Genomic DNA, 18,347 nt, shown 5'->3' on the forward strand with positions numbered 1-18,347 from the left:
CGGGCCCGGCCCTCCGCCAATCGGCGCGCGGCGTGGCCAGGCCGCCCCAGAATCCTGCGCGCGGAGGGGCGGGGCGGCGCGGCGCGCGTGCGCACAGGCTGCGTTCGCGGGGTGGGCGGGGCCGACGCCGCGTTCGCCACGTTCCCCGCAGGCGGCGGGGCGGGCCCTTCCTGCGGTCGCTCCGCGCGCGTCCGGTGCGCGGGAGGCGGCTGCGGGCGGAAGCGTCGGAGCGCGGCGGCGGCGCGGCGGGTGCTGGTGTCCCGAGCCGCGCGGCCCCTTGGTCCTCACACTGCCCCGCAGGGTCTGCTTCCCGGCCCGTCGTGGAGACCGAGCAGCGGAGGTGGCCCCGGGCGCCAGCACGGACGGCGCGGAGAACCAGGGGCGTAGGGCGCCTCCCTCCACCTGTCCTCGCGCGTGCAGCCCGGCGGGGGCGGGACGGGGGTGCTTCCCCCCACCTGTCCTCGCAGGTGCGGCCCGGCGGGGGCGGGACAAGGGATGCTTCCCCCACCTGTCCTCGCAGGTGCGGCCCAGCGGGGGCGGGACGGGGGATGCTTCCCCCCACCTGTCCTCGCAGGTGCGGCCCGGCGGGGGCGGGACGGGGGATGCTTCCCCCTGACCTGTCCTCGCAGGTGCGGCCCGGCGGGGGCGGGACGGGGGATGCTTCCCCCTGACCTGTCCTCGCAGGTGCGGCCCGGTGGGGGCGGGACGGGGATGCTTCCCCCGACCTGTCCTCGCAGGTGCAGCCCGGGGGAGGCGGGACAGGGGATGCTTCCCCCACCTGTCCTCGCAGGTGCGGCCCGGCGGGGGCGGGACGGGGGATGCTTCCCCCTGACCTGTCCTCGCAGGTGCGGCCCGGCGGGGGCGGGACGGGGGATGCTTCCCCCTGACCTGTCCTCGCAGGTGCGGCCCGGCGGGGGAGGGACGGGGGATGCTTCCCCCTGACCTGTCCTCGCAGGTGCGGCCCGGCGGGGGAGGGACGGGGGATGCTTCCCCCTGACCTGTCCTCGCAGGTGTGGCCCGGCGGGGGCGGGGACAGGGGATGCTTCCCCCTGACCTGTCCTCGCAGGTGCGGCCCGGTGGGGGCGGGACGGGGATGCTTCCCCCGACCTGTCCTCGCAGGTGCAGCCCGGGGGAGGCGGGACAGGGGATGCTTCCCCCACCTGTCCTCGCAGGTGCGGCCCGGCGGGGGCGGGACGGGGGATGCTTCCCCCTGACCTGTCCTCGCAGGTGCGGCCCAGCGGGGGCGGGACGGGGGATGCTTCCCCCCATCTGTCCTCGCAGGTGCGGCCCGGCGGGGGCGGGACGGGGGATGCTTCCCCCTGACCTGTCCTCGCAGGTGCGGCCCGGCGGGGGCGGGAGAGAGGATTCTTCCTCCCCCACCTGTCCTCACAGATGCAGCCCGGCGGGGACGGGACAGGGGATGCTTCCCCCCTGACCTGCCCTCGCAGGTGCAGGTGCAAAAGGGGCGGGAGAAGGGATGCTTCTGCGAGGTGCCCCGAAGAAGTAGCGGGTCACCTCGCCGGCAGGCTGGGCGTGCAGCGAGGCCCCGGCATCCTCCTGCTGAATCAACACAGTCTGAGCCACCGGGGATGTCAGCCTCCAACAGAGGAAGAGCTCTTACAAGGCCACAGTCGTCATGTCTGAACACACACGAACATGAGCGTAGTGCAAGCCAGAGAAATGACCAGACCTCGCTCCGCCCTGCCCAATACAAGTGACTGCTGCTTCTGGACCTGTTACAGAGTGAGCTTTGTCTGGGCCCCCACCTGCCTTTTAGAGAAGATTGAGTGAGGCATTCCCGCTGGGCATTACTCCCTCGTCCTGACACCCAATCCACATCCAAGCCCCCCTTCCTTACCTGCCCCCCAAAACTACTTGCCACAAACCCCTGTCTCCTAAGTGCTTTCCAACATCCCCCTACCTAGGTGTCTGGGGGCAATGGTCTCCCTCGCTGCCGTGAGTAAGAAACCCAGCTTGTTTCCACTGCAGACCTGTTTCTGGTGGGGTCTGGCTTTGGGACTGTGTAGGGCCCAGCAAGCCCCGCGCCTCTCTCCCCCTCTGTGACCCCTCACTCACGGTGTTTGAGACCTCGGTGCTCTCTCTGCCTCCTCCTCCCTCACAGCAGAAATACTCTGACAGTGCTCACAGGCTCTCCTGTCCTAGCCTTTGGTGCACAGAGCAGCCCACCCCAACCCAGCGTGACCTGACGACTTCTCCAGAGGAGCTCTCCCTAAGGCCTCCAGTGACTTCCCACTAATGCCAAATGGAGCTGACCTTTCTAGTCATCATCTTCCGTGAATCCCACCAGTGGACGCCGGTGGCCTCTTTCTCTTCAGCTTGTGAGACACATCCCTCTCCTGGCTTTCTTCCTGTTCTCTGGCTGTGCCATCTCTGCCTTCTCCGTGGGTCCAAAGTCCTCTGCCTGGCTACTCGTGGATGGAATTCCTTCACACTAGATCCTGAGTCCTCTCCTCACGCTGTACTCCCTCCCTGGGCAATCTCCTCCACACTTGGCTTGAATTACGGTTCACTTGAACATAGTTCGTTAATCTATACTTCCTACCAGCTCAAGATCATGCGTCAGATAAGTACCCATGTGACATCTCTTGGACGTCCCAAAAGTGCCTCAGATTCAACGTGTCCCCCTTGGAACCATTCTCTCCACGCCCCACCCCTACCCCCTTCAATCTGATCTGCTTCTTGGGTTGACACAGCCCTGGGCTCCTAATCCTACAACCCCTCTATAGGAGACAGCCTCTGAGTGGCCCCATGATCTCCATCTCCTAGGGTTCAACCATTGTGTGGTCCCCTTCCCTTGAGTGTGACCAAAGCCCATGACTTGCTCAGGCCAACAGAGGCCAGCAAAGGTATCGGGGTGGATGTGATTCATTCATTCTTTTTTTTTTTAAGATTTTATTTATTTATTCGTAAGAGACACAGAGAGAGGCAGAGACATAGGCAGAGGGAGAAGCAGGGAGCCTGATGCAGGACTCTATCCCAGGACCTTGGGGATCACACCCTGAGTCAAAGGCTGACGCTGAACCACTGAGCCACCCAGGTGCCCCTGGATGTGATTCTTTCACACAGGATTGTGACACCCATTCTGCTCGGGGACCCTCCTTCCCTTGCTGGCTCTGAAGAAGCAAGCTGCCATGCTGTGCACTGCAGTATGGAGAGGAATGTGGTAACTGGAGGAACTGAAGGTGGCTTCCAGGTGACAACCAGCCAGAAACTGAGGCCTTCAATCCAAGAGCCCTCAAGGAAATGAATGCCACTAACAGCTGTCTGAGCTTGGAAGTAGATCCTTCCTAGTTGAGCCTCTGATGAGAGCCCAGCCCTGGCCAGCACCTGACTGCAGTCTCACAGAGGACCCCATTGTGCCCAGACTCCTGACCCACGGAAACTGGGATACTAGATGGATGTGGCTCTAAGCCACTAAGTTTGTAGTAATTTGTTAGAGAGCACTAGATGCCTAATACACTCTCCATCACCAAGTCCTATCAGTTTTGTCTTCTGAATGCATTTTGGTTCCAATTCCCGACACCCTCTCACCAAGTCTGTCACTAAATAACAGCGTCTGGGCAGGCTTCTCTCTCAGAACTTCCCTCGGTCTCTTGTCCTGTCTCTGTCTTGTCTCAGGACATTTTCGTGGCTTGGTATATTCCCCTTGACCTCTCCTCCTGGGTAAATTCCATTCATTCTTCAGGAAAATCTTTCTTGAGTGCCCTAAGCATCATCTCCCTTTATATCTCTGCTTTAGAGCTTTTGTTAACCACAGTTTTACAGGTATTTATGTAATTATTTCCTTCATGAGCTGTATCTCCCATCAGTATGTAAGTCGGTGGAGGTCGGGAACCATGTTTGGTTTTACACATAACTGTACCCCCAGCACCTGGCACATAATAGGTGCTCACATAGATTGGTTGGATGAGTGAATGAAAGAATATATCCATTTTTGAAGTTCAAAGTGAAGAACACAAGCCTTCCCATCTCAGAAATATCAAGAAGGTTGGAACCAAGAGCAGTGCTTCCTGTGTTATTGCTCAGGATTGCCCAAATGAAGTTCATTATTTTGCTCTTAGGAGAAAAAAAGCATAATTTCAGATTTTAAGAATGTAAACTGTCTCGAGACAAGGAACATACCTCATGTCTGAAGATATTATCAGCTGCCTGTGTGGCAAATGGTATTTTCCAAAATTTGCTGCAATGATATCTCCCATCCCTCGTGCTTTTCTAAAATGTGTCCCCGCCACCTTCCATCAAGAGGTAGGCTGTGAGTCTCCCCTTGAACCGGGGTGAACTGTGACTGCCTTGGCCATTAGAGAATGAAAGATGTGCCATCATATAATCCCCAAGACTAAGTCATAAAAAGCTATGCAGCTTCTCTGAGACACTTGCTGAGGAGTCAGTCACCAACTAAGGAGAAGCCCCGTGTAGGCACAGCGTTCAGCAACTCCGGCTGAGCTCTCAGCCAGTAACGGTGCTGGCTGCCAGCCTTGTCGGGTGAGTCATCGAGGACATCTGTCCCGGTGGAACCCTCAGATGACTCCAGCCTCAGCCAACATCTGACTGCAGCCTCGTGAGAGACCCCAAGCAATGACTGCCCAGGTGAGCCCTTCAAAAATTCCTGACCCACAGAATGACAGGCAAAACAAATGTTTCTAAAGGTGCTAAGTTTGGGGGTAATTTGCTACAAAACAGTAGTAAGTGGAACAGAAATTTGTTGTCCAGAGTGGAGCACTGATGCCTCAAAAACCATCTGTGGGCCTAGGCGGCAGGCAGCTCAAAGGGTCTGGAGAGGGCTGCTGGAGGAACCCTGACCACCGGGCCTCAAGGCCGTAAATGAGTGCTTCATGAGAAGTCAGCAAAATGTTAGCAGAACGTGTGGAAAAGCACACTGTGAAGAGTTTAGCACTAGTGCCCGCAGTGATAAGGGAAATGGAAAGTGTACCCAGTGAACTGACGAATCTGGCAAAGGAGATTTCCTGGAAAGATGGTGGAATTGCCAACTGCAGCTGTGGGAAGATCTCAAACCAGAGGTGCCACGCCAAGCCCTGCTGGGATGCCTGGCCCACAGAGTATGAGCAAAAGGAAGTGGTGGTTGTAAACTGCTCAATTTGGGAGGGCCTTACGACGCAGCAGCGCTAACCCAACAACCTGATAGACTTGTGCACTGTCAGAGCCAGCTGGAGGATAAGAAAATGACAACCGGGCTGTCTTCCAGGGTGGCGGGAAGGATTTTATAGCGGCTGCACGTGGGGAAGTTTGAATAAGTGTCAGAAAAGGTCTCTCACACTGTGCAAAAGGAATTCACTTTGCTATTTTCATTGTGAAGAAGGGGCAGAAAACTGAGAACCCTGGGTGCCTGTTTGGGGCCTGGCGCTAGTTCGGCGCTTTGCATTTGATAATTTGATACCATCTCTTAAGAGCCTTCTGAGGAAAGTAGTAGAGCCTGTTCTATAGGTCTTCAGGTGAGAACCCATGAGCACTTGAGTAAGATAACCACCTAAGGCTGGGGGAAGAACAGTCAGGAAGGAACAGGGATAGTAACTCTCGAAGTTCATACAGGGCCAGGAATTGTTCCTGCATCCATTAGCCAGAGTGGAAAATCCTCAAAATACGGGAGACGTGTGTGCGTGGGCACCCAAGTGCATGTGTGGGGTGCACAGCAATGGTGAAAGTGCTGTGAGGGAGCCTGGACTGGACACCTCTCGGGGTCTTTAAAGTCAGGTGTGATCTTTAGATTCATTTTGGATAAAGGGCAGAGCACGATGGCATGGATTTGGGGCCACATCTCTGTAACTGATGGAGAGGAGTTGGGTAGGTAGATAGGACTCGAAGTCCCAAGTTGAGTTGGGGTCATATCACAAGGAGTCCTAAATACCAAAAGGATGGGTTTAATTCTGGAAGAGCCATAGACCTTTTCACAATTAGAAAAGGGTCAGTGTCCTAAAAAGGCAACAAATGGGCCCTTGGTCTCCTACTCCTACCCTCTGTCTGCAATCAATGGCCATTTCATGGAATGATAAATCCAGCTATTGTCCAGGCGGAAAGAAACCCTCTGGGCGTTGTAATCCTAAGGCCCTGAAATCCCACCTGCTTTGAGTTAGAAGGGAAATGTGCCCCACTCAGTTCCCTTTCCAGGTTCAATTTATTGGCTTCTCTTTATCTAAACATTGACACGCCCCAGAACATAGTACCAGATCCTCTTTTGTCCTCAATTTACTCACTTCCAAAATCATCTTTTTTAGTTTCTTGGCTTTAAAAATACCTGTATTCGGATGACACACCTGCATATATCTGGCCTTGATCTCCTCTCAGAACTCTACATACATATATATCCCCACCTACCCACTCAGCATCCCCCCTTGGATATCTAATAGGCGTCTCAAATTCTACCTTTTAGCATATATGCAAAATACAACTCCTGCCCTCTCCCCAAAACCTGTTCACTCTAGTGTTTCTTTTTTTTTTTTTTCTAATTATTATTTATTTATGATAGTCACACACAGAGAGAGAGAGGCAGAGACATAGGCAGGATCCATGCCCCGGGAGCCCAACGTGGGATTTGATCCCAGGTCTCCAGGATCGCGCCCTGGGCCAAAGGCAGGTGCTAAACCGCTGCGCCACCCAGGGATCCCCACTCTAGTGTTTCTTAAATCACCATTTACCCAGTGGCTCCTACCAAAATTTTGGCATCAGCCTTGATTCGTACCTTCCCCTCATCCCATACATAAAATTTGGTGGTAGATCGTGCCTGTTCTACCTGCAAAATTTCCACATCCCACTTCTGCCACTGTGACCCCAGACCAAGCCCCATTCATACCTCTTTTTATTGCACTTTGCTTGGTTGTGCTTCACAGATACCGCAATTTTTACAAATAGAAGGTTTGTGGCAATCCTGTGTCGAGCAAGTCCATTGGCACCATTTTCCCAACATTTGCTCACTTTGTGTCTCTGTGTCACATTCTGGTGATTCTTGCAATATTTCAAACTTGTTCCTTATAATATTTATAATGGTGACCCGTGATCAGTGATCTTTGATATTTCTACTGTAATTGGGGGCGCTATGAACGTCACCCATGTAAGATGGCAAACTTAACCAATACGCTGTGTGTCCTGACTGCTCCACTCACCAGCCATCCCGTCTCTCTCCCTGTCCCCAGGTCTCCCTGTTCCCTGAGACACAACGATATTGAAATTAGGCCAACCAGTTAATAACCCTACAATGGCCTCTAAGTGCTCAAGTGAAAGGAAGAGTTGCATGTCTCTCACTTTCAATCGAAAGCTAGAAATGACGAAGCCTAGTGAGGAAGGCACGTGGAAAGCTGAGACGGGTCAAAGGTAGGCCTCTTGCGCCAAACAGTTATCCCAGTTGTGAGTTGCAAAAGATAAGTCCTTGGGGAAATGAAAAGGGCCACTCCAGTGAACACACCGATGACAAGAAGGCAAAAGAGCCTCACTGCTGATGTGGAGAAAGTTTTCGTGGCCTGGAGAGAAGATCATTCCCTTAAGCCAAAGCCTAATCCAGAGCAAGGCCCTGACTCTCTTTAATTCTGGGAAGGCTGAGGGAGGAGGAGCAGCTGCAGGAGCAAAGTCGGAGGCTGGCAGAGGTTGGTCCGAGAGGTTTAAGGAAAGAAGCCAGTCGTCTCCATAACATACAGGTGTAAGGTGAAGCAGCAGGTGCTGATGGAGAAGCTGCAGCAAGGTGTCCAGATCTAGTAAGAGAACTAGTGACCGTGGCTACACTAAACAACAGATCTCCCCTGTAGACGAAGCAGCCTTATGTTGGAGGAAGAGGTCATCTAGGGCTTCCACAGCTAGAGAGAGGTCAGTGCCCGGCTGCAGGGCTTCAAAGGACAGGCCGCCTCTCTCGCTTGATGCAGCTGGTGACTTTAAGTTGAAGCCGGTGCTCATCGAGCATTCTGGAAATCCGGGGGCCCTTCAGAATTATGGGAAACCTACTCGGCCTGTGCTCTATAAGGCTGATAGCACATCTGTGCCCAGCACGGTTTACTGAATATCTTAAGCCCACCGTTGAGACCTACTGCTCACAAGAAAAGACTCCTTTCAAATGACGGCTCACTGACAATGTTCCGGGGCACCCAGGAGCTGTGACGGAGAGACCACGAAATTCATGTTGTTCTCCTGCCTGCTGACCCAACATCTGTCCTGCAGCCCACGGGTTAAGGAGTAATTTTGACTTTCGAGTCTCATTATTTAAGAAATACATGCGATGAGGCCATGGCTGTCACAGTGGTTCCTCTGATGGGTCTGGGCAAAGTAAGCTGAAAACCTGGAAAGGATCCACCCTCCGAGATACCAGTAAAGACATGTGTGATTAATGAGAAGAGGTCAGAACGTCAACATCAAGAAGAGTTTGGAAGAAGTCGATGCTGGCCCTCATGGGTGACGTGGGGAAGTCACTGCCGACGGGCTGGAAACGGCAGGGGAACCGGGGTTCCAAGCGGAGCCTGAAGATGGGGCCGAGTCGCTGCAATCTCTGGAGGAAACTTGAATAGATAAGGACTTGCTGCCTTTTTTTTTTTTAAGATTTTATTTATTTCTTTAAGAAAGAGTGCACAAGAGAGCACAAAGCAGGGGGGAGGGAGAAGCAGACCCCTTGCTGAGCAGAGATTTCCTCCCCCACAATGCAGGGCTTGATCCCAAGACCCCAGGATCATAACCTGAGCTGAAGGCAGCCCCTTTCCCGACTGAGCCACCCAGGCACCCCTCGAGGAGTTGCCTCTTATGGATGAACAAAGGAAGTGTTTTTCCTGAGATGGAATCTAGTCCTGGTGATGATGCTGTGAAGATTGTTGAAGAGACAACAAAAGATTTGGAAGATACACACACTTAGTTGAAAAAGCAGCAGGAAGTTCTACTGTGGGTGAAATGCTATCAACCAGCATCACATGCTATAGAGAAATCATCCATGAAGGGAAGGGTCTACTGATACACCAAACTAACGTCATTGTCGTCTTAGTTTAGGAAGCCACCACAGACGCCCTGGCTTTCAGCCGCCGCCACCCTGATCCATCAGCAGTTGTGACACAGAGGCAGGAACCTCCTCCAGCGATAGGACTACAGCTCACTGAGAGCTCAGATGATAGCATTTTTTTTTAGCAATAAAACATTTTAAAGTATGTATATTTTTCATCATACTATTTCACACCTGACAACCATGTAATGTAAATGTAACTTACGTATGTGCCGAGAAACCAGTAAGTTCAGTTAACCCACTTTACTGCAATATTTACTTTATTGTGGTGTTCTGGGACCGAACCCCCAATATCTCTGACATCTGTATGCATTTCTTTCTGAGACAAATGAGACAGCCTCCCCACATTAGACTCTTGCCCTCCTACAGTTGGATTTCCAGAAAGGGAGAGACATCATTTAAGAACGGAAGTTGGCCTACTGCCCTCCCCTACTTTAAGTCTTTCAATTGCCTCCCATTTGCTTAAAATAAAATCCAAACTCCCTGCCATGCTTGCAAGGCCCTCCATTACCTCCCCTACCCCTAGTACGCTCTATTCTGCTTTCTCTGTAAATTTGCGTTTTCTAAAAAAAAAAAAAAAAAATTGCGTTTTCTATACATCCCAAGTAAGTGGAATCATATGCTATTTGTTTTGTGTTTGGCTTATTTCACCTGGCAAAATGTTTTCAAGATTCATCCATGCTGTAGCTTGTATCAGAACTTTTTTTTTTTTTTTTTTTTTTTTACTATATGACTGGCTCATCTATTTCAAATAACTGTCTTTATTTTTCATGCATACTTTTCTGCAGTAATACAACAATTGAATTTTTGTAACTCCAAAAAAGGTTCCAAAGATTAGGAAAAATGATTAGAAAAGTTTGAACAGAACTTGTGACCTTGAAAAACTGATGTTTCATTGTGATGGTCTCTAAAATGGAAGTTTTTTTTTTTTTTAATATTCAAACTGATGGGTTTTTTATTTTATTTTATTTATTTATTTGAGAGAGAGAGAGAGAGACAGAGACAGAGAGAGCACAAGTAGGGGAACACCAGGCAGAGGGAGAATGAGAAGCAGACTCGCTGCTGAGCAGGGAGCCTGATGAAGAACTCGATCCCAGGACCCGGGATCAGGACCTGAGAAGAAGGCAGATGGTGCACTGACTGAGCCCCCCAGGTGCCCCCTAAAACGATGATTTAATAGATGATGCTTTGCAGAAGATAATGACATCAGAGGAACAAAACATGGAATATTTTCAGTGATTTTAGATATAACACTTGGAGCAAAAAATAACTTGCCTCCTAGAGAATCCCAAGAAACTGCTGGAAGCCCGTATGTCTCATCTAATAAAATACAGAACAAATGTGTAATGCTACAAGCAGATCACTTTGTATCTACTATCAAGAATAAAGGAAGCAAATACCTTTCCTTACTCTGATTGTGTTCCACGTGAGGCCCACTGTGCACAAGTGTGAGACCATGAGGGTTGCCTGCATTGAGTAATGTTGTAATAATAAAATAACACAAAACGACTTCATTGAAATGAAAGAAAAAGCTTCCTAAGTCTAGTGTATAAAAGTAGAGGTTGGAACATGAGATTGATATAAAAAATACCAGCAGCCAGGGATGTAATAATGGAGCAAATATGGCAAGTTATACAAGATGGTATGATATATTTTCCTCGAAATATAACGGTGTCAAATTTGTCTTTCTTGGCTCATAATCTTACTTTTTAAAAAAGACTTTATTTATCTATTCATGAGAGACAGAAAAAGAGAGGGGGGGGCACAGGCAGAGGGAGAAGCAGGCTCCGTGCAGGGAGCCCGATGCGGGACTCAATCCCAGGACCCTGGGATCACGCCCTGGGCTGAAGGCAGACGCTCAAGCACTGAGCCACCCAGGCGTCCCGTTGGCTCATAATCTTAATATGCAAGAATACCCCTGGTGTGAAATCAAATTTGATAAGCTTCTTTAGCACCGTGTAAAGGAGACACACAATTTTTTTGTGATTTCAAAAAAAAAAAAAAACTGAATGAGTAGATGGGATATTCTTATGTCTGTTCTAAAACCCACACTAAGAACACATCCGGATACCCCATGGGGATCAAGATTAACTGCAATGAAGGCAGTTTACCCACAAACATATTTATAAATATTGAAATAGATATAAAGTGAAAACTCTGATATGCTGACATTGAGAGCATCTTGGTATAAACAGGCGGCACACATCTCGCATCTGTGTGGGACGATACTCCGAACAGTGGCAACGTGATAAGGCTGTAACAATAAAACATGACTGTGAATACAGCCGCATGCTTAACACTGTCCCTTTGCTTACAACACAAAAGCAACTTCCAAAAGTATGTGGTTGAATGCAAGATTTTAGCAAAAGATATATGGCCTGAACTTCAAAATAAAATTATGGAGGGGCACTTGGGTGGCTCAGTGGTTGAGCGTCTGCCTTTGGCTCAGGTTGTGATTCTGGGGTCCTGGGATCGAGTCCCACATCGGGCTCCCCGCAGGGAGCGTGCTTCTTCCTCTGCCTGTGTCTCTGTCTCTTAAGGATAAATAAATAAAATCTTAAAAAAAAATAGAAATATGGAAATTGAAAAGGAATCGCTGGACCGCAGTGCCGATCATGAGAAATCTGCACATCCGATGGAGATTAAGGAGCTCACGGACGCTCTCCTGCCACGCTGGAAATGAAGACACGAAAGATTAACACGTCTCCAGCTTCTAATGCTGTGCGAAGCTGTCGGCCTTGATGGAACGGAAGGAGATTGAGGGGAGGTGCGATGGAGGGAGGAGGTGGACTCCTGGCCCAGCCCCGCCGAGTTTGGGGAGCACACTGCATCTCCTCTTGCCCGGTGCCAAATTCTGTTTTCTCCTCCTTTCCTGCGAGGCTTGATCCAGTGCCCTAGAGGTTTTCCCACTTCTCCCTCTGGATCCTGGGCCGGGATCTGCCCTAGGAGTTCCACCTGAGTAGGCTGGAAAGGGCTCTCAGCGGGACCAGCAAAGTACAGAGGACTAGAGCCGCCTTCTCTCTCTCCCAACACTTTATTCTGGAAATTTGCAGTTGTGCCGTTCACATTTTCCCAGACTTCCTCACATCTGGGCAACCATACATTAATCCACTTTATTCTTGATGCATTCACAGTGAGTGAGAGACGTCAGCATGCTCTCCCCTGCTTGCTTCGGCACGCACACAGTAACGAGTATTCACTGTTCACAGTCTTTTCCTTGTGATCCAAAACTTACAATGAAGTGCCCTGCTTGTAAGGGAATGTTTGCTGAATTGTGACAAATCTGTACACTGAGCATCCCTGTCACCCTAGAAAGTTCCCCCATGCTCATCAGTCCCCACTCCCTCTGAGGCAACCACTCACTACTCTGCCTGGCAGTAGTGGAGCAGAGCAAAAGGAAAAAAATGTTAAGGTTAATTTTTCTCCAGAGCCTGGTCAGTTTTTTCCATGAGCCCTTTCTAGATTCAGTTTACTACTGACACAGACAACAACAAGAAGAGTAGGGATCCCTGGGTGGCGCAGCGGTTTGGCGCCTGCCTTTGGCCCAGGGCGCGATCCTGGAGACCCGGGATCGAATCCCACGTTGGGCTCCCGGTGCATGGAGCCTGCTTCTCCCTCTGCCTGTGTCTCTGCCTCTCTCTCTGTGACTATCATAAATAAATAATAAAAATAAAAATAAATTAAAAAAAAAAAAGAAGAAGAAGAAGAGTAGCCAAGGCTGCTGTGCTGGTTCCCCAGGGCCCTTGTGCAGGGTGTCAAGAGTGGAGACGGGGCCCTCCTGTGGAGGGCTGCTGCCCCCCCAGCCCAGGTGGTGAGCTCCTGTACTGCGTCAGGCCTCAGCAGAGCCTGCAGGTGACAAACCCTGTGTCGAGACAGCCGGGGGTGGGGGGCACCCAGCTCCTCCCATGCCTCTAAGTTCCGAGAACATTACAAGAAGGCCTTCTGTGGAGACCTGGATCCATCCATGGGTCAAGCCTGGTCTGTGTGGCCTCTGCGGATACCTGCGGGGGTGGGGGGAGGGGGAAGGCAGGGCCCCTGCACTTCCTTCTCGAATTTTCCTTCCTGTTCTTCCAGTCCCAAGACTGGAGTATCAGGGGCTCTGGAAGTATAGAGATGAGAGACTCACCGTGGCTCCCAGGAAAACACAGGTAACTTATAAGCTTAAGAAAGGATGCCCCACGTCCCTCAGGCAATGGGAAGATCACTACTCTGATGCCTTGGAAAGGCGGACGCTGGGAATGACGTGGACAGAACACTTTTGGAAGGAGTGCACGTCTTGCCACCGCACAGAACTCTCTGGGTACATCTGCCTCATGATGTAACAATTCAGGCTACAGTTTGCAAAGAACAGTAAAATACCAGAATGACAATATACCAAACGCAGTATCACCACCTTGGGAGGCCCTGGGGGCCATTGGAGGAGCAAAGCCAGAGCGGTAGGCGGTAGGTGGTGGCTTGTGGCAGGTGGCCGCTCCCGGGGCCCTGGATGAGCCCACTCACCGGGTACCTCTGCCTCATGAGAGCCCCTCACCAGAGTGCAGGCTGCACCTGCGGACAAACGCCACTCCTGCAATGAGGCTGCGAGAAAGGCCACCTTCAGGGCCTCTGAGTGGTTCCATGGTTGACCGTCTGCCTTCAGCTCCGGGCGTGATCCCAGAGTCCTTGGATTGAGCCCCACATCAAGTCCCCACCCCCACCCCAGGGAGCCTGCTCCTCCCTCTGCCTGTGTCTCTGCCTCTCTCTCTCTGTGTCTCTCATGAATAAATAAATAAAATCTTAAAAAAAAAAAAAAGACTTGTGATTCACTGGCCTCTACTTCTGAAACTAATAATATATGTTCATTAATTGAATTTAAATTAAAAAAAGTTTTTAAGTTGCAGAATGGTACACACAGAATGATCCAATTTACAGAAAAAGACATTCATTCTAGATATATATGCTTGCAAATGCATGGAAAGCATCAAATAGGTCACCCAAGAAATTAACTGTGGAGACTCCTGGAGAGGGGAACGAAGGTATGGATGAGAAGACAGAAGGAAGACCCAGGTTTTCCATGGCCGGCCTTACGTAATGCTCAACTTTTCCTGGGAGTGTGGATGGCTTTTAAAATAAACATCTAGGGCAGCCCAAGTGGCTCAGTGGTTTAGCGCCGCCTTCAGCCCAGGGCTTGATCTTGGAGACCCGGGATCGAGTCCCCCATCGGCCTCCCTGCATGGAGCCTGCTTCTCCCTCTGCCTGTGTCTCTGCCTCTCTCTCTCTCTGTCTCTCATGAAAAAATAAATAAAATCAAATAAATAAATAAACATCTAGTTTAAGAAAAGTTCCTTAACCTATCTGAGCCTCAGCTCCTCCTCTGTAAAATGGAGAATAGTAATACCTCCCTCAGAGGGTCACTGTGACATTTAAGGAACAGAGAAGATGATGCACATCAAAGGCCTGGCACCGTTTCAATGAATGGATGACATTGTTGTTGTTATTGAAAGGAATACAAAGGAGGAACATTTGTGAAGACTATGGGGACCCCCGCTGCCCAGGCCCTAGAGCGGGCCCCACACAGCCCTGCCTCCAGGTCTCCGCACTCACCATTTCTTCTCCCTAGAACATTCCTTCTGGGGAGAGCTGCCTGCTTGCCCCTCCACAACACCAGTTCTCTGCTCGAACAAAACCCACCAGACAGGCCGGGTTTTTTAAATTTAAATTCAATTATTTTAATTTAAATTCAACCAACCTACCTACACCTGTACCCTGCTTCCACATCAGGACTCCCTGCCCTCTTGACCTACTTTATCTTCTCCTTGGCACAGAAACACTGCCTGCCATGTCATGTATTTTGTGTCCGTTTCCCTGCTAAACAGTATAAGCTTGAGAAGAAACTATCTCCAGCAACTGGAGTAAGTATGACAAAGAATAGGAACCCAGTAAATATTGTGAGAGAATAAACAGTGTCTGAAATACACCATCAGGGAAATGAAAGAGAGAAATTTGAAAATTGCCTAAAACCTGGGTGACCAGGAAAACCTTCTCAACCTTGAAGGTAACTGCAGAGCAGAGCAGTGGGACGTGACAGGGGGTGCAGCAAGCCACATGCTGGGCAAGGGGATGGGGGAGAGGGGCTTGGAGGTGTAGCTCTGAAGTTCTGGGTGGACCCCTGGGAGTCACGGGCCTCCTGCACTTTACTTGTCTGCACAGTGCTGGGCTTTTGAAAGACTGAAGTTCAGGAGGTAGTAATACTAGGTGCAGTTTTCCTAAGGACCACTGCCATCCTCCAGCTGGGAGGTAAGAACCTGACCTAAGAATGTGGCAGCAGGGACAGAGGGACAGGGACGAGGAGAGAGATGCAAACCCATTCATTCGTTGCAGCGACTAAAGAGGTGGAACTCTCTGGATGCTGCTCCCAAGGTGTGGCTGAAGAAAGTGGAGGCGTCTCCTTGACTGCCAGGCGTCTCCCCTGGGTGGCTGGGGATGGCCATGTTGCTCTCAGGGATCCAGAACATGGTAGGAGGTGCAGGTTTTGCAGAAGAGCTGGGTTCAGGTTGAATCTACTGAGTTCAAAGAACCTGCGGGAGATGTGAGAGCCAACCACCTGGGGCAGTTGGGTAAATGCCATTAGAGTCCCCCAGAGCCCAGCTGGGCTGGAAGTCATCTTTGGAGTGACACAGGACGGAAAGCCATGGAGAGTACACAGACTGTCATCTAGAAATAGGAGGATTGAGGAAGGAAACAGGGACAGAGCTGAGAGGAGCCCTGTCTGGAACCTCAGAAGGAATCTGAGGAGCAGGAAAACCAGGCAGAGAACAGCGTTTTAAGAAGCGTGAAGTTAGAGACCGTGCCAACTGCTGCAATATTTACATGAGAAGAAAACTGAAGGGTCGGCTTGGCCATAAGGACTTCATCAGAGACTTCTAGAAGTTCCCAGCAGAGGAAACAGAAATGCGGGCCAGAGTGAAATGTTATAAGCAAACAGGTGAACAAATGCAGGAAATGGGAACAGAAATGATTTTCAAGAAACCTGACTGTGAAGGAAGTGCCAGGACAGGACTAGGAGGTCTCGGTGAGGTCTAAGCCTCTGGGGAGAGACTGGACCAGAGGGAAGGTCGGAGGCTAAGGCCTGGGAGCCGGCTCAGCAGGAGGGGGGCAGGGGTGACGGGGCCCAGGCCTGGCTCCAGACTGCCAGGGGGAGGGGGCGGGGCCCGGAGGGGAGGGGGGCAGTACCCCAGGGCCACCCCGACAGGCAGGCGAGAAGCCGGTGGGCCCGAGGGTCCCGGGTTTACAACCTGATCCCTTCTCCCAGGTCCACCTGCACGCAAGGGCCGCCGTGCATCATCGGGTCAGCGCTGGGCGCCCCGGCCGCTCTCTAGCGCGCAGCCCGGGTCCACCTGCGGGCAGGTGCGGCGGCCTGGGCTCCCCCCGGCTCCCGGCCGTGCGAAGGGAACGCACGTCCCGCGACAGCAGGGGCCGGGCCGGCGCGTCCCCGGGGCCGCCGCACGCAGGTGTGGGCGCCGCGCAGGTGTGGGCGCCGCGCAGGTGTGGGCGCCGCGCAGGTGGGGGCCGCTCCCTCCGCGGGGCCCCGCTTCGCCGCCCAGCCTGAAACGGCCGGTCCCCGCTCCGCACCTGCCGCCGGCGGCTGCACTCGCAGCACCTCGCGACCTCCCGAGCCCCGCGGCCGGGCGCCCGGGGCCGTCCTCCCGCGGACGCGCGTCTCCAGCTGCGGGCCCATCCCCTCCTCGTCTCCGCGGCGCCGGGTGGCAGGAGACCCGGCAGCGCAGCCTCCGCGCCCACACGGCCCCTCCTCGACCGCGCGGGGCTCCCAGCCGCTGCGGGCTCGGTACGGCTGAGGCCCCGGCTGCGGGCGCTTGCGGGAAGGGGGCGTGGCCTCCGGGAGGGGGCGTGGCCTCCGCCCCCCGGGAGGCCTCTGGGAGTCGCAGTCCACGCTCGGCCTGCGGCGGCCTCGCGGAAGGGGAAGTGGAAGGAGGAGAACTACAATTCCCAGGAGGCTCCGCGGCTCGCCTCCGAGAGCTGGGCGCCGCGGGGAGTCCCGCCCCAGGGACCCCGAGGCTCTGCTCCCCTCTTCCGAAATCCGTCGGGTTTCCCCAGGGGCGGCTCCCAGTGCGCTGAGCGACACTGGCCGGATCAGCGGGTCAGCGCTGGTGGCTCGCCAAGGCGGGAGCCCGGAGCAGAGCTACGGAGGGAGGGACCCCGGGGGCGGCCGGGACCCGAAGAAGGCCAGAGCCTTGAAGGCCGCTGCCAGGCGCCCCACGTGGAAGTAGGGGGCGAGGTAGCCCTGCTGCCGAAGTCCAAGTCAGAGAGATGAGGACGCCAGCACCGTCGGTGGAAGGATGCCAACCGGAGACTGGATTAGAAGTCGAGCCCATGGGGCAGGCGCAGTGGTTGGGTGCTGACTCTTGGTTTGGGCTCAGGTCGTGGGTCGGATCCCTGCGCGGCTCTGTGCTCAGTCCCCTTGCGACTTCCCCTCTCCTCCTGCCCCTCCTCTCTGTCTCTCGAATAAGTACATAATCTTAAAAAATCCCAAGTAGAGCTCATGCACGTGGTTGGCTGGAGGTGGGATGACAGCAAGGAAAGAGTGTGGCTTCTACAGATTTTTGTTTTGCCTCATCGGAGTGCCATGAACAGGCAGCGAGTGGGGCAGTGACAGTGCAGGGTGGGGGGTGAAAGTCAGTGGTTCCTGAGCTGTGGTTTGTCAGGCCCATCAGACGTCTGAGTGGAGATGCCCAGCAGACAGGACATAGGGGCCCTGAGGATGGAGACAGGCTTTGGATCAAGGGCACACAATGGAATAAATAAAATGGACCAGGTGGGGGTTACTGGGCAGGGGTGCTAGGGAAGGACACAGAGCCTCAAATGTGCATCTAGGAGAGAAGCATCCAGCAAAGGAGACGGGATGGCCAGTGACAACCCAGGACAACCCAGGGACTGGGTATTTTTGAGGCTGAGAGAAGAGAGAGTTTCAGGAGGGAGGGAGTGATAACCCAAGAGGAGTGCTTCCCTGGAAGAAGGCTGAGCACGAGATTTAAAAGACAGGACTGCTGGATTTGGAACCATGGTGGTGGCTGGAGATCTTGACCCCAGCAGGTTCCGTGGAGGGAGGGACCAATGGCCTGACTGGAGAGGTGTGAAGGGGAGTGAGCAGTGTGGAAGTCGAGACAGCTCGTGTAAACGGTGCTTTAAAGGAATGTTGCTTTAGAGCAGAGAAATGAGGCAGCGGCCAACAGGGTATGACAAGTCCAGGGAGGTTTTATCTCCTCTTTCTCCGGATGGAAATATTTCAGCTTCTTTTAATTTTTTTTAAGATTTTATTTATTCATGAGAGACACAGAGAGGCAGAGAC

At 52.6% G+C, this 18,347-nt stretch overlaps 2 long non-coding RNA genes across 8 annotated transcripts; one reads left to right on the top strand and one right to left on the bottom strand.

Annotated features, from left to right (window-relative positions):
• Positions 1–184: 184 nt before the first annotated feature.
• Positions 185–11,066, top strand: LOC112669988 (uncharacterized). Of its 7 annotated transcripts, none has more exons than XR_004818002.2 (3): positions 185–467; positions 1,527–1,743; positions 2,123–10,416. It is a non-coding gene; the product is annotated as an uncharacterized LOC112669988 (long non-coding RNA). The 7 variants fall into 7 exon arrangements; XR_007405874.1 differs by lacking the exon at positions 185–467 and adding an exon at positions 506–629; XR_007405875.1 differs by lacking the exon at positions 185–467 and adding an exon at positions 507–574.
• Positions 11,067–14,684: 3,618 nt separating this feature from the next.
• Positions 14,685–16,869, bottom strand: LOC118355485 (uncharacterized). Its single transcript, XR_004818012.2, has 2 exons — positions 16,613–16,869; positions 14,685–15,584 (listed from the first exon to the last, which is right to left on the bottom strand). It is a non-coding gene; the product is annotated as an uncharacterized LOC118355485 (long non-coding RNA).
• Between the last annotated feature and the right edge of the window lie 1,478 nt (positions 16,870–18,347).

The sequence above is a fragment of the Canis lupus genome, chromosome 25 (genome assembly GCF_003254725.2).
Source record: "Canis lupus dingo isolate Sandy chromosome 25, ASM325472v2, whole genome shotgun sequence".
Lineage (NCBI taxonomy): Eukaryota > Metazoa > Chordata > Mammalia > Carnivora > Canidae > Canis > Canis lupus.